The sequence below is a fragment of the Podarcis pityusensis genome, assembly GCF_964106645.2.
Source record: "Podarcis pityusensis genome assembly, chromosome: 8".
In the NCBI taxonomy this organism is placed as follows: Eukaryota; Metazoa; Chordata; class Lepidosauria; order Squamata; family Lacertidae; genus Podarcis; species Podarcis pityusensis.
In genome coordinates, this window is record NC_138033.1 from 87,358,675 (window position 1) to 87,373,130 (window position 14,456).

Consider the following 14,456-nt stretch of genomic DNA (forward strand, 5'->3'; position numbering starts at 1 on the left):
TGCACCCACCTTATCATAGCCGATTTAACCATTTCATCTTGTGTATTCCATTTTAACAGCAAGTTATACATCCTTGAAAGTACCTTAGTCTTTGGTTCTAACAGTTCTGTTTCTAGTTTCGATTTCTCCACCTGGAACCCTAGTTTCTTATCATTTTTAAAAACTTCTTTAATCTGAGCGTAATGTAACCAGTCTCGCACTTTATCCTTCATTTTCTCCAAACTCTGCAATTTCCAGTTGTCTCCATCTTTTTCTAGTATTTCCCAATATTTTGGCGGGGGGGATATAATTCTTTACCACACCCGGAAAAGGTGTCAACAAAAATGCCAGGTGGATCTCATTAGGAGGGTGTTCCACAAAGCATCAACAATTCCCGCTTTGAAACTGCCTGGCTTCAAAGCCTGACCTGGTATAAATTCACTAGTCATCTTCCTCTCAGCCCAAATTCTGTGACTCTGCCCTGACCCAATCCAGCTAAAAGAACTGCTATTTGCAGTTCTCAAAGTTGGGCAAATTCTGTCTGCCTGAAAAGCATGGTTGCTTACATCCATTTCATCATGCCCTGCTTATTCCCACCCTATCCCAACTCTACAGCCCTCGTTGTCAGGTAAGTTATTGTCCCCAAGCCATCTCCCCCTCAAATGACACCCCATTTCAGGCCCCTCTCCTCAGTGGGCAGCCCTCTCTTTCCACAGCCTGTTGTTGTGAATATCTGGCGCTAAACTTCATGCAGGCTTCACTTTGCCAATGATGTTTTACAAGCTGTTCCTGTTCTGGTTTCTGCATGTTCTTACCAAGAAACAGATCTGAAGACAATTTAGCTGATAATACTCTGCCACCTACTCTAGTGTTCTCCGTGCAAAGAGAAAAAAGGCCCAGCTGAGACAGAAGCAAATGTTTTCTTCAAAACAAACATGATGTGGGCACAATAGTACACCACGAACACCAGGTCAAGGGAGACTTTCCCCTCAGCTTTGCCTCTCCACCTTCTCCTTCGTATAAATGTAGGCAGTGGATTCCCTGCAGGCTTAAGCGAGGGACACGCTCTTGCTCTCCACTGCTACCAGAACCAGGCCCCGTAAGGAGACTTTGCCAGCAGCATATGGAAAGACCAAGATGGTAAGCAGCACAATGCTTTTGCACTAAACTATATCCAATGGTTTGCTGAATCTGGACTAGGTAAAACTGTGCAAAGGCCACCCTAAAGTGGATTTATTTCAAGGCAGGGGAGCTGCAAAGGCATTCAGAATTTTGATGCAGTACATCAAATACTTGTAAACTGCTCTGATACTTTTGTATGAATAGCAGTATATAACAATTATGTTCAAAAACATACAATAAAAACATTAAAATATTAAAATAAGAAAACTATTATGGAAAGGTGTGTTTTTAATAAGACTGATGGAATAGAAAATTTTCAGGAAGCATCTGAAGTCTGAAACAGAAGGCACCTGCTGAATCTCTGTTGGCAGAGTATCCCACAATACTGGACTTATGACACTAAATGCTCAGTTTCTTGCTGTTGTCAAATGAGCCTTATCCACCCTGCAGCTGATCTCAGGGATTGAGCTGGGCCAGAAGGGGTCCCTGAGTGACCCTGGACACCTCAGTTGTTCAGAGCGTTGTAAATTAAGTGGATGGGCAGCCAGTGCAGATGTTTTAACAGTGGTGTCCCATGTTCTCAGCCAGATGGCCCCATCTGCATTTAGTCCATTATGATGCTTTGGTAAAGGTAAAGGGACCCCTAACCATTAGGTCCAGTTGTGGTAGACTCTGGGGTTGCGGTGCTTATCTTACTTTATTGGCCGAGGGAGCCGGCGTACAGCTTCCGGTTCATGTGGCCAGCATGACTAAACCGCTTCTGGCGAACCAGAGCAGCGCACGGAAACGCCGTTTACCTTCCCGCCGGAGCAGTACCTATTTATCTACTTGCACTTTGACGTGCTTTTGAACTGCTAGGTTAGCAGGAGAAGGGACTGAGCCACGGGAGCTCACCCCGTCGCGAGGATTCGAACCGCCAACCTTCTGATCGGCAAGTCCTAGGCTCTGTGGTTTAACCCACAGCGCCACCCGTGTCCCTTCATTATGATGCTTAGTCCTTCTAATACATGCCTGCTTCTGCCTATTCTGTTTTCTGTCTGATTATTACTTCTTACTACATCTCGCCAATAATCGTGGGCACAGCCAGGATGCTGGACCAGGTGGGCCATTGGCCTGACCCAGCAGGCTCTTCTGACGCTCAGATGTTCTTAAGAGAGCTTCGGTGTTTATCTGATCTGGAGGGAAGGAAATAGTGTTGCCTTTGCTGCAGTACTTTCCCTGATTACAAAAGCAGGTATATAAACTGAAGTTATTTCTGACATTGCTCATTCAGTGATTGGCCCTTCTTTATGTTTTCATTTAAAAAAACAACAACTTGGGCATGTAAGTGATCATGTGGTTTTCCTGATAGATCCAGAATTTTATGTAGACACTTCTCTCGATTTTTTTAAAAAACCCTTTGCTTCTGTTTCAGAAAGTGATCTTCCACCTGTCTATTTTGTTCATCTTTCTGGACTTGTGCCATGAACATTGCATCCATAATTCCTTTACCGAGGACAATAAAGATGGTAATATTTTCAAACACTCTTTTAGTTTGGGCAGAAGGATTGTTCCATAAGGAACAAGGTGCTCCTGGTACAGGTGGATCCACACCATATGTATAAAACATATTCAGGGACTTAGCTTCCCCCAAGGAATAATGGGAACTGTAGTTTGTTAAGCTTGCTAGGATTTACAGTTCCCATGGCTGGGGTGTCACTAGCTTTAAATGCAGGGTGTGGCTCTATGTGTACCTTGACCACTTGAAGTATCTGCTTTTAATGCAGATCTCACCCAGTTGGGGTTTCAGCTGAGCAAGGTGGGCTAATTATGAATTCAGGTTCCAGCAAGGGTAGCGTGGCATTTCAGCCAGGTGAGGCAAGCAAAACAAGGTCATCTTCCAGCAAGACAAAGCTGAAATTAAGCTCCAGTCAAGTGGAGCGGGAAGCCTTCTAGATCTCTCCATATGGAGCTGTGGCAGCAAGCGGACACAGACTGAGGCTGCACCTCCAGCTGTCTCCACCTCCAGCCATCAAAGTCTCTCCAGCAAGGCTAGGAATGCAACTCCCTTAAACTGGGGAACTGCCAGCAAAATGGGCTCCTTGTGTGCTAGAGCTCCCAGGACAGTGGAGGCGTTCGGGACCAATTCAAAGGGCAGCTGCTGCCTCACCCATTTCCTCTGCATTTTGTTCATGTGTGGAAAATGCCATATGAAAAACTTTCTGATATAACTACTCAGAGACTCCCAGAGAAAGCAAAATATATATCAGCCTGGTCCCGACTATGGCAACCAGATATATCACAGAAAAGTCAAAGAATAGGCTCTGCCCGCTCACTTTTGAGCAGGGCACACAAGGGAGGGAAGGTGGGGACTGCACTGCTAGGGAAAAGTACAGCCAGCTTTTACCCTCCCCCTTGCCGGGAAGTGATAGGCCACTTCATGTTTGGATTTCATGGGTGACTTCTGACCACCACCGCAACCAACAGAGGAGCTGATGTCACTCAGCAGCAGCACGGGACATCCCACCCCCCCGGCCACACTGGACCGCAATTGCCACTCCTGGTGAATCAGGTAAGCAGTCCTTTCCAGCCTTCTATGCCAGGAAAAGAGCTCTGAGCAGCAGTTCTAGCTTATTTGTTTGCAGGGAGATTAGGCAATGCTGGCTGTTTAATGACCATTCATTCTTATTTGTTTATGGGAGATTAGATGATGTTGCATCAAAGCAAGTGTTACTATCCCACACAACCCAGTACATTTCCCCATCACTTTCCTTCTCTCAGATAGTCCAGTCTTTTGAGGAGGTAGGCTTGTTGTGGAAAACCTCCAAATCAACTTTAATTGTGCAACCTGATCTTGTCGGCATGTGACTGAATCCCACCTTAATGTGACAGTTGGAAGCTCCCTCTGACATTACTGATTTATCCAAATTATGTCAACAAGATTATATCAATTGTATCACTTTTGAGGAGTCTTTGCTAGAGAAATAAAGGTGGTTTATCTGCTATACCTCTGTATATCAGGTTACTATCAAACGAAGAGGAGCCGTATCAGAAAAACGAACAATCTGGCAACTACAACTTGATTGTAGTGATCATTGTGACGAATGGCGGTTTCCCCAGATACACCTATAATTTCACTGACACTTGGAGGCTTGACACTAATGCAGAGGAATTGGTTCCAGGTGAATGTACTGATTCTTATGATGCAAGCAAGCATCCATCTGGGTCAGCATGGAATACATCTGAGTGCATGAGTTGCGAGTGTAATAATGGCACCATGAGCTGCTGTTCCAGGTAGGCATGAGCTTCCAAATTATTGATCTCTCAGCCAGTGGGTTTCCAAAAAAACCCCACCCAACCCCAATTGCCGTGTGGCAGAGATTTGGGAGGAGGGTACCACACAACCCTCTCGGTTGTGACCTTCCTAACACACCACCCCCTCCGCCATGCAGCAATCAGCCTTGGGAATAAGGCTTCCGTTGTTACCAGTGTAAGGTTTTCCTCTTAGGATTAAGAGGGCTAATTGCTGGAGCAAGCAGGGTTGAGATGGGATAATGGTGTGACTCCACAGGCAGGCAGCCTTTTGTGTTTTCAAAGACAGAGCTGCATTCCATACTGGGATATTAACTTGCAATAAACATTCAAAAGTTAAGCTGTATTTAAGTCAGCTTCTTTTAAGTCACCATCTATCAAAAGGGGTCGATTTAGAGAGGCACTTAGCAAGGTTTATTTTTCTGCTTCATCTTTATTGGTGATGTTTCTACAGAACTTCAGTTAGCGCACAATTAAACCTCAAGGTCATTGTACTACAAAATGGAGGGGGGATTGCATCACATGCCAGCATTAAAGCATAATAATGAGTTTAGGAGTGCTGGTGAATTTAGCTACAACATATCATTTATTTTGTTTAAGAAAATATATTGCCGCTCTTCCCCTGTTATCACAACACTCAGGGAAGCATCCCATTTAAAAACAATCATAAAATAATAAAAGTTTAAATTAACCCCAGATTCATTAAATTAACATTGAACAAAAATTTTTATATTCTGTATTGGGTGGGGTGTAATTTTATAACAACCTTAAACATAAGAGAATTTTTACTAAATCTTGGCTCCTAGGAAAAATGAGAGCTCAAAAGACTGCGGGAAGTAAAGACGGAACTTATGTTTAAACATGTTTTTGTTTTTTAGATATGGTGCCATTGCTCACTTAGAAGGATGCACTTCGTATCTTGATAAAGAAACGTGTACATACAAGTCTCATAAAATTAATGACCCCTCAAAACCATGTGATGTACCTTAAAAACCCAGCCTGTCTTCTTGTCATGTTTACATGAGGACATGAATAAACTGAGTGATTGCACAGCTCTCAGTCTCTGACTTCTTCCTTTCAGCAGCCAACAAACTAATGTCTTTATTTTCACTGTGTGGAGTGGGGAGAGGTCTCAGGGCCAGGCCAGGCCATTTTGCAACCTGAGGTGGGACCATAAACATGCACTGCAGACCACTGCCCCAGCAACTAATCTTGCTGTAGCCAATTGCACAAGTTTTAAATTAAAAGCCAGAAGGTTATCTGCCCACCTCCACTGTGGGCAACTTTGAAAGTGAGGACACATTCTCCTGTTAATCACCTGATATCATTGCGACCACAAATATCACCAACACAAATGGAATAGGAATATTTAAGCCTGGGAACCATTAGCAAATAATTATGCACAAGTTGTGCCATAAACAGACTGCTTGCAAGTTTAAACTCCTTCTACAATTAGGGATATCTTTGTGCATTAAGCCAGGGCAGTCGTGACAGGAAGGCAAGTGTGACAGGAAGATTCAAGGGAAATCAATATAGCATTTAAACATTTCAGTGTAGTATAGCATAGTATCACAAAAATGTTTTGGATATACAACCAGAAGCAGTATCCATTCCTCTCTTCAAAAGCATTGGCTATTCTTCTACAGTTCTCCATGACATAATGTTGTGAACAGGGATTTTCAACTCTGACAAATATGAAAAATCAGAAAACAGTAAGGCTTCTTTGTGTTGATGAGGAGATGAGTGTTTGTTTGCCTCAAAATAGACCCAATATAAATGAGATTATCTGGCAAAAGCAAGCTCACAAATCTCATTGAGTTTGAACACATACTTAAGGTACGAGGCTCATATATAATTATTTTGGGAATGATCCATGTTCTTTTGTAGCTGCATTGTTTTATACTTTCCAGATGCCCCATGATAATATTAAAAAGTAGATACATTCTGTGCTATAAATCAAGCACTGCTAGGAGTTGCTTCTTTTTGTTTCCCCATACATTTCTTCTCAATTAAAAAATTGGTGTGGCACAAGCAAATTTTTATTCTGAAAGTGTGGCCAGAAAAAAAAGTTCAAGAACTACTGAGCTAAGGGAAGGGAGCCCCAGGCTCACAGGCCCAAAGTGGCCCTCCAGTCCTTTCTCTCCGGCCCTCAGGCAAGCCTTTCTCCGGGTCATGCCCTTCATGGGTGCTGCTCTGTTCTTTCCTTGAGTGCTTGGATTTGACTGGAATGTTTTCCTTGAGCTCTGGTGAAGTTTCCCATTTGCCTGTTGGAGAGGTGGGTACAGAAACATCTGACTTCTTCGTGGCTGGAATGTAGCCTCCTGTACAAAAGTAAGACTCATTTGCCTCTAGCCCTATCCATCTCTGCCATTTGAAGCTTGGGATGTGGTCATCCAGGCTGATAAATGCACTCCCACAACCCCTGTATTAAGCAGACACCTTCTCTCAGGTGTGACATGTCTATGCTAGAGGCATGAAAGTAGCTTGTTGAGCTACTCAATGAGCATCCATCTAAGACCCAATTGGTAAGGACATAGAACGTATTTTAATGTGATTGTGGCTATAAAAGAGTTAACACTCTCCCATTACCCAGTCACAACCCAATGGTCAGTTACTTCCAGTAGCAAAAGTCAGAGGGGGACAGGGAGTGAAGGAAGTAGGATGCTTTTGAAGGATTGTCCTGAAGTGGGAGAGTTAAACTGGACTCAGTTATGTCCTCTGAAAAGATGGGGTGGTATTGTACTACATGCCAATCTGTCAGGCAGGTTCTGACTCTTCTTGGGATAAATGGTGCTCTCTTTCAGGCCCTTTTCATCAATGGACAGGGATTTTCCACCAAAAGTCTTTTCCACTACAAATCTTTTGGTGCCAAGCCTCACACAATTTTCGCTGCTCCACTTGTGTTTTACGAGATGTTCCCATTCTGTTTTCAGTGTGTTCCTATTAAACAACATCTTCAAAGCTTTAAAACAGGGGTCAGCAACTTTTTTCAGCCGTGGGCTGGTCCACCGTCCCTCAGACCATGTGATGGGCCAGACTATATTTGGGGGGAGGGGAATGAACAAATTCCTATGCCCCACAAATAACCCAGAGATGCATTTTAAATAAAAGGACACATTCTACCCATGGAAAAACACACTGATTCCCGGACTGTCCGTGGGCCAGATTTAGAAGGTGATTGGGCCGCATCTGGCCCCCAGGCCTTAGGTTGCCTACCCCTGCTTTAAAAGGCTGATAAGACCCTTCTGGGTTCTCCACTTATCTTCAGTGCAAAAGAAGGACAATTTGAATCAGAAGTCAATGTTTTCTTCCTGGCAAACATTTGTGCTCACATTAATTTTGCCCAAAACCTCTGGTGCCAAGGAGGCTTTCTCTCTGGGTTTGTCTCTCCTCCTTCTCCTTTGTCTAAAGGTGGGTAGTGGGTTTCCTGGAGACTTAAGTAAAGGGGCCTCCAGTTGCTACTAGACCCATTTCTGCCTCCAGTAGCAGCACACTGAGAAGCAAGATGGTAAGCACAAAGCTTTTGCATTCCACTATAACCAACTGTGGGTTGTATGCAACTAAATCCTACTCAGGGTAGACCCACTGAAATTAATAACTCTAAACCAGTCCTTGTATTGGAGCCCACCCTGTTTGTTTAATCTGGATTTATTCCAAATTTTGAAAAGGAGTGGGGAAATCTGTCATTTTTTTTGTTTCTTTCAGTTTCTCATTTTTCTACTTCTGAGTTCTATACATTTCCACACCAGTTTGTGAAACATTTAAAAAAGTCACCATGAAAAATTCAGCAGCATTTAACTGCAACTTCCTCCTAATATACATCTTTCTATGTAATTTTACACATTTTATGCATTATACTCATGTTTCCAAAGTGACTTTCCTTTATATAATGCATCTTTGTATTCTAGTTTCAGTATAACAACAACAACAACAACAACAACAACAACAACAACAACAACAACAATTTATTTATACCCCGCCCTCGCCAGCCAAGACCGGGCTCAGGGCGGCTAACATCAGGTATAAAAACAATTGATTAAAATACAACTTAAAAACAGGATTAAAATACAACTTAAAATGCAGCCTCATTTCAGTGGAAGCCCAGATCAAAACCTGTTTGAGGGGAGAAAATGTCAAATCTTCACCAAGGCCAACTATCCAGACTGGTCATACGTGGGCCAGAAAAAAGCCAGGGAAGTCCCCAAATAGGGGTTCCATCACAGAAGGAAAAGGAAAGAGGGGGAGGGGATCAGGCTGATTCCAAGCCAAAGGCCAGGTGGAACAATTCTGTCTTACAGGCCCTGTGGAAAGAAATCAGATCCCGCAGGGCCCTGGTCTCATGAGACAGAGCATTCCACCAGGCCGGAGCCAGTGTTGAAAAGGCCCTGGCTCTGGTTGAGGCTAATCTAACTTCCTTAGGGCCCGGGACCACTAGGGTGTTGCTATTTATGGACCTTAAGGTCCTCTGCGGGGCATACCGGGAGAGGCGGTCCTGTAGGTATGAGGGCCCTAGGCTGCATAGGGCTTCAAAGGTCAAAACCAGCACCGTAAACATGACCCTGTACTCCACCGGGAGCCAGTGCAGCTGGAAAAGCAATGTTGTCCTGCGGCGAGGATCCCGTAAGGAGCATTCTGCACCTGCTGGGGTTTCTGAGACAACTTCAAGGGCAGCCCCACGTAGAGCGAGTTACAGTAGTCAAGCCTGGAGGTGACCGTTGCATGGATCATTGTGGCCAGGTCGGGGCGGGAAAGGTAAGGGACCAACTGCTTGATGCGGTGGAGATGGAAAAATGCCACCTTTGCAGTAGCTGCAACCTGTACCTCCATGGAGAGGGAGGCATCGAAGGTTACACCCAAACTCTTGACAGAAGGCACTGGCACAAGCTGAGCTCCCACAAGGGTTTAACTTCAACCAGGTCCCACACAGCCATCCAGCCACAGCTTCCAAGCATCTGATCATTGTGTCCGGAGCCAAGTCAGGGCGGCCGTCCATCAACAGATAAAGTTGGGTGTCATCAGCATATTGATGACAACACAGCCCAAAACTCCAGACAATCTGGGCAAGGGGGTGCATAAAGATATTGAAAAGCATTGGGGAAAGGATTGCGCCCTGTGGGACTCCACACACCAAGGAGTGCCACGGCAACAACTCCTTCCCTAGCACCACCCTCTGTCCCCGACCTGAGATAAAGGAGCGCAGCCATTGCCTGACTGTGCCCTGAATCCCCATGTCGGCAAGGCAGTGGTCCAAAAGATTGTGATCAACCATGTCGAAGACTGCTGACAAGTCTAAAAGAATCAGCAGTCCTGACCTGCCTTGGTCAAGCTGTCTATGGAGATCATCTGTTAGGGCGACCAAAGCCGCCTCGGTCCCGTAACCAGGGTGAAAGCCAGACTGGAATGGATCCAGAGCTGATGTTTCATCCAAAAACTTGCCAAGCTGTTCAGCAACCACTCTCTCAATTACCTTACCCAGGTACGAAAAATTCGAAACTGGATGGTAAGTGGATAGATCTAAAGGATCTAACGATGTTTTCTTTAAGACCGGACACACCACTGCTCCCCTGGGAATGTCCCCGTGCCAAGGGACAAGTTGATGATCTCACCCAGGGAGACCCGCACCTCGTCTGGGCACGCTCTAATCAGCCAAGACGGGCACGGGTCAAGGAGGCAAGTGGTGGGCCTTCCAGCTCGGAGGAATCTGTCCACATTGGCAGGGAATATCCGGTCGAAATGGTCCAATACTGGACCCGAGGACAGTCGAGGGGCCTCCAGTTCTGTTACTCTATCCAAATTGGCAGGGAGGTCATGGCAGAGCAGCAGGACTTTCTCTGCAAAAAAGCTTGCAAATGCCTCACAGCTATGGGTCAAATTTATATTTAAATTTGGCTGTCCCACTGGGGACGTTAAAGACCTAATTATTCTGAAAAGTTGTGCCGGGTGAGAGCTAGTGGATGCAATGGAAGCTGAGAAGTAAAACTTCTTTGTAGCTTTCACTGCCATCTCATAGGCTTTCAAAGGCGTCCTATAAGATGTTCTTGAGGCTCCGTTGCGAGCACAGCGCCATACACGCTCTAGCCGTCTGAGGTCCCGCTTCATTTTCCAAAGCTCCTCGGTAAACCAGGGGGCCCGGTTTTGGCGGGGTTGCAGAGGGCGCTTAGGTGCGATCTCATCGATGGCTGCCAGGAGCCGGTTATTCCAGTTCTCAACAAGCTTATCTAGTGAGCCGCCAGGGGGAGCAGGGTCCTGCAAGGCCTGATGAAATCCATCAGGATCCATCAGCTTTCGCGGGTGAGCCCAAATAGATTTGCCACCCAAGCGGGATGGGGGCGGGAAGTCAATCTTGGCTTTCAGAGTGTAGTGATCAGACCATGGCATTTCCACAGGGGAGGACATGATCACATCTATGTCCGTGCCAAAGATCAGTTCCAGCGTGTGGTCTGCTTGATGTGTGGGACCCAAAACAAACTGGGAGAGACCTAATGTCGCCATGGAAGACACCAGGTCCAGAGCCCGTAAGGAGGGAGCGGCATCAGCATGGACTTTGAAGTCCCCCCCAAACCAGTATGAGTTACCTGAGTATAGACAGTTTTGTACAAGCTACTTGGAGTAAAATTTGGAGAAGTGCAGAGAAGTGCCATTGGCTACCTTTTGGTTTGTGTATTGTTTCATAAAGTGTGAACTGGGTAGGTTTGTCTGTAAATGCAAATTGAAACACATTTTTCTGCCACTCCTACGTAAGGTAGACTTCTTTCAGGTGAGAGGAGCTAAAAAGGCATTCAGAATTGTGAAGACAAAGTGCTTCCATTATTGACACATGGTCTATCTGTTTATGTTTGTTTCTGCCCATTTGCTCATTGTCAAGACACACCGTATGTGTGTGTGAAAGGGAGATGAGAGAGAGAAAGAGAAGGCAGCATATTCATGCATTACTGGGAAAAATTACAAAAATGCATTGTCTTAGGGAAAATCTATATTAGGGGACACCCCAATACAAAGATGTGTATGTGTAGGAGAAATCCACACCAAACTACTGATGTGGGAATGTGGAAAGCTGAGAGTTGAAGGAGGAGGGAACTGTAACTCACAGATCTTCTCATTCCTGGCTTAAGACCAGCTTGCCTTTTTCTTCAAGCCCTACTTGGGCCAATGTCCATCCCTCCACGATTCCCACCATACAAGGGGTGCAGTGGACAGGGGCCTAGCCAGGATTTATATTAAAGGGCAGGCTTTTCATTGGGGGGGCAGAACTGAGTTATCTGTGATGTAATTGGTTAGTTAAGTTTGGGGAGCAGCTGCTCCCCCAGCACCCCCCTGGCTATGCCCATAGCAGTAGAGACAGTCTAGCTGTCCCTGGTCCTACAAATGCAACCCCTATAACTGGCCCCATTGCTCTCCATGCATTGGGGCTGGGCTCCTTTGCAATGGGGAGCCTTTTCTCCTTATGTGGGGCTATCCCCGTGTGATTTTGAACCCTGAGCTTCCAGAATCCTACATCACTGCGAGAACCAACACAGATTGGGAAGGATGATTTGAGAATCCTTGCCCTGTAGTTCCATACATAAACAAATACAGCTGAGGCTTTCTTTGCAATTTTGCTTTCTAATATCCCTTTGCAATTTTGCTTTCTAATATCCCTTAATAATATCCCTATTATTAAGAATTCTGGCCTCTTGGGAAAGGTCAGTTCATCCCCCCCCCCCCCAATTTTGTATCATGTCCCAAAAGGCCTTGGTCTTCCTGCAGATCCACCGCATGTGATAAAATGACCCCTCACAGTTCTTGCATTTGCAACATTTCTTTGATACATTCTTATACATCTGAGCTAGTTCTTTGTAGATAGAAACATCTTAGTTGCTCACTAAGTTTCATATTTTGTTGAACTTTTTAAGCTTACATGCATTTTCCTGAAAGCTCAAGAGATCTCTGTATAGACCCCATTTAGGTTGCATGTTTATTTCTTTATGCACACAGCCCTCTGTTGGTGATAGTCATGGGGGGGGGGGGTTGTGTTCCAGAAGCTTTTTATTTCTCTTCTACATCTCCAGCAGATTCCTCCTTATATAATGGTTAAGAACATCATCTTTAAGCACTTTGACTTTGTCAAACCACAAATATGAATGCCACCCTTATCTTCTGTCAAATCCTTCCAAATCCAGTAACCTGGTATTCCTTAATGTTACCCACTCTTTAACCGTGTGTGTGTGTGTGTGTGTGTGTGTGTGTGTGTGTGGTGTGTGTGTGTGTGTGTGTGTGTGTAACTGGTCCTGAAAGCAACTGCCTCTCCCACTCTGGGGGGGGGTACTTTCCCCCAGATTGACTTCTGACTTCATGAGCAGGTTTTCACTGACACTTCGCAGGTTTGGGCACTAAACTGTGGAATAATGACCGCTCCCCACATCAAATGGGGGGGCGCCTTTTGTGTGGTCACATGCAGCCCCCCCCCATCCCAATGCGGCTTCCGGTAGTACAGGCTGGCTTCACCCTCCCCAGGCTGGATACCTGGAGGTCTCCGCCTACCTCAGCCAATCACCCAATCCCGCCTGGGGAGGAATTGCCAGGGGATTGGCCAGGTAAGGGGAGGGACCGCCCTGCCCACACAACAGAAGGTGAATCTTACCTGCGAAGTGCCAGTTGGCTCCAGAGCTTTTCCCACCTTGCCCTCCCTTAGTTAAGCCTTCTTTTGCAGGTTAACCTCTTCTTCACAGGTACGCGGGTGCTGCTATGTCATGGTCACTGTTGAAGGGCCGAAAAGGAATTTTCCTGCATTGGCAGGTTTTGCCTTCCCCGTAGCAAAACGTCACAACTATGGTGGTTTCAGGTGTTGGGCGGAATCCTTTAGTCTTTCTTCCTAAATGGGGTGTGTGTGTGTGAAGCAGTGACCCATGCCCCCCTTGCAGTGGTGATCCCAGGGTTCCCCGTTAAAGGGGTCTTGAGGGGAGGCACTGGCCATACGCTGAGCAGCGAAACAGGGGGCGGGAACATATGTTCTCCAGAGCCAGCCCAATCCCCACACCTTCTGGATAACCCTGATGTCTCCCAGCTCCCCAGCTGGGGACTGGGAAGGATAAGTGCCCAGTGCCTGAGCCAAGGTCTTCCTATGCCTGAAACTTAATAAAGTTCTGGCCAATTTTAATCCCATAGCACGTTGTCTTGAGTCCTTATTCCGCTTGGGGGGCGCCTAGGGTTGGGAGGACTCCGCCTGTCCACGCAAATGGATTGAATTTCTCTCCGTAGGTGAACTCTATGCCCCAATAGATATGAGCAGAGCATGCACCCACATGGCTCCTCATGGAACACAGCTAAATGCATGAGTTGCAAATGTAGTAGTCATGGGATGCAATGCTGTCCCAGGTAGGCAAAAGCCTCCAAATAGTGTTGTATTTATTCATCTCTCTAAAAGTATCACTAGAGCGTTTTGTCTCTCTGCCTGGAAGGAGAGTCATAGCCTCCATAGGGAGATGGCAATGGTTGTCCTCATTAAGAATTTAATGTGTGCATAGCTCTGATGATGTTCTGTGTATTGATCCAAATGCTTCATTTAAAAAGGTAAAAGGTAAAGGACCCCTGACAGTTAAGTCCAGTCGCAGATGACTCTGGGGTTGTGTGCTCATCTCACTCTATAGGCCGAGGGAGCTAGCGTTTGTCCGCAGACACTTTTTCCGGGTCATGTGGCCAGCATGACTAAGCCGCTTCTGGCGAACCAGAGCAGCACACGGAAACGCAGTTTACCTTTCTACCTGAGCGGTACCTATTTATCTACTTGAAGTTTGACGTGCTTTCTAACTGTTAGGTTGGCAGGAGCTTGGACCAAGCAACGGGAGCTCACCCCGTTGCGGGGATTCGAACCGCTGACCTCCTGAGAGGCTCAGTGGTTTAGACCACAGCACCATCTGCATCCCAAATGCTTCCTTACAAACAAACAAAAGCATACTACGCCCCAGTTCCTATCACTCTGTCTTGGACAGAAACATAGGGCTACATTTCCCTAATATAAAGCATTTGTATATGCTATTTCCACTAATATATTCATTCTTAAGCACATTTTTACCCACTTCATGTAT

General features: G+C 45.8%; 1 long non-coding RNA gene across 1 annotated transcript; it reads left to right on the forward strand.

The window, feature by feature from the left end:
* The first annotated feature begins 932 nt into the window (after positions 1-932).
* Positions 933-5,447, forward strand: LOC308482478. The gene is made up of 4 exons (XR_013989300.1): positions 933-1,119; positions 2,516-2,609; positions 4,263-4,374; positions 5,271-5,447. It is a non-coding gene; the product is annotated as an uncharacterized lncRNA (long non-coding RNA).
* The last annotated feature ends 9,009 nt before the right edge of the window (positions 5,448-14,456 follow it).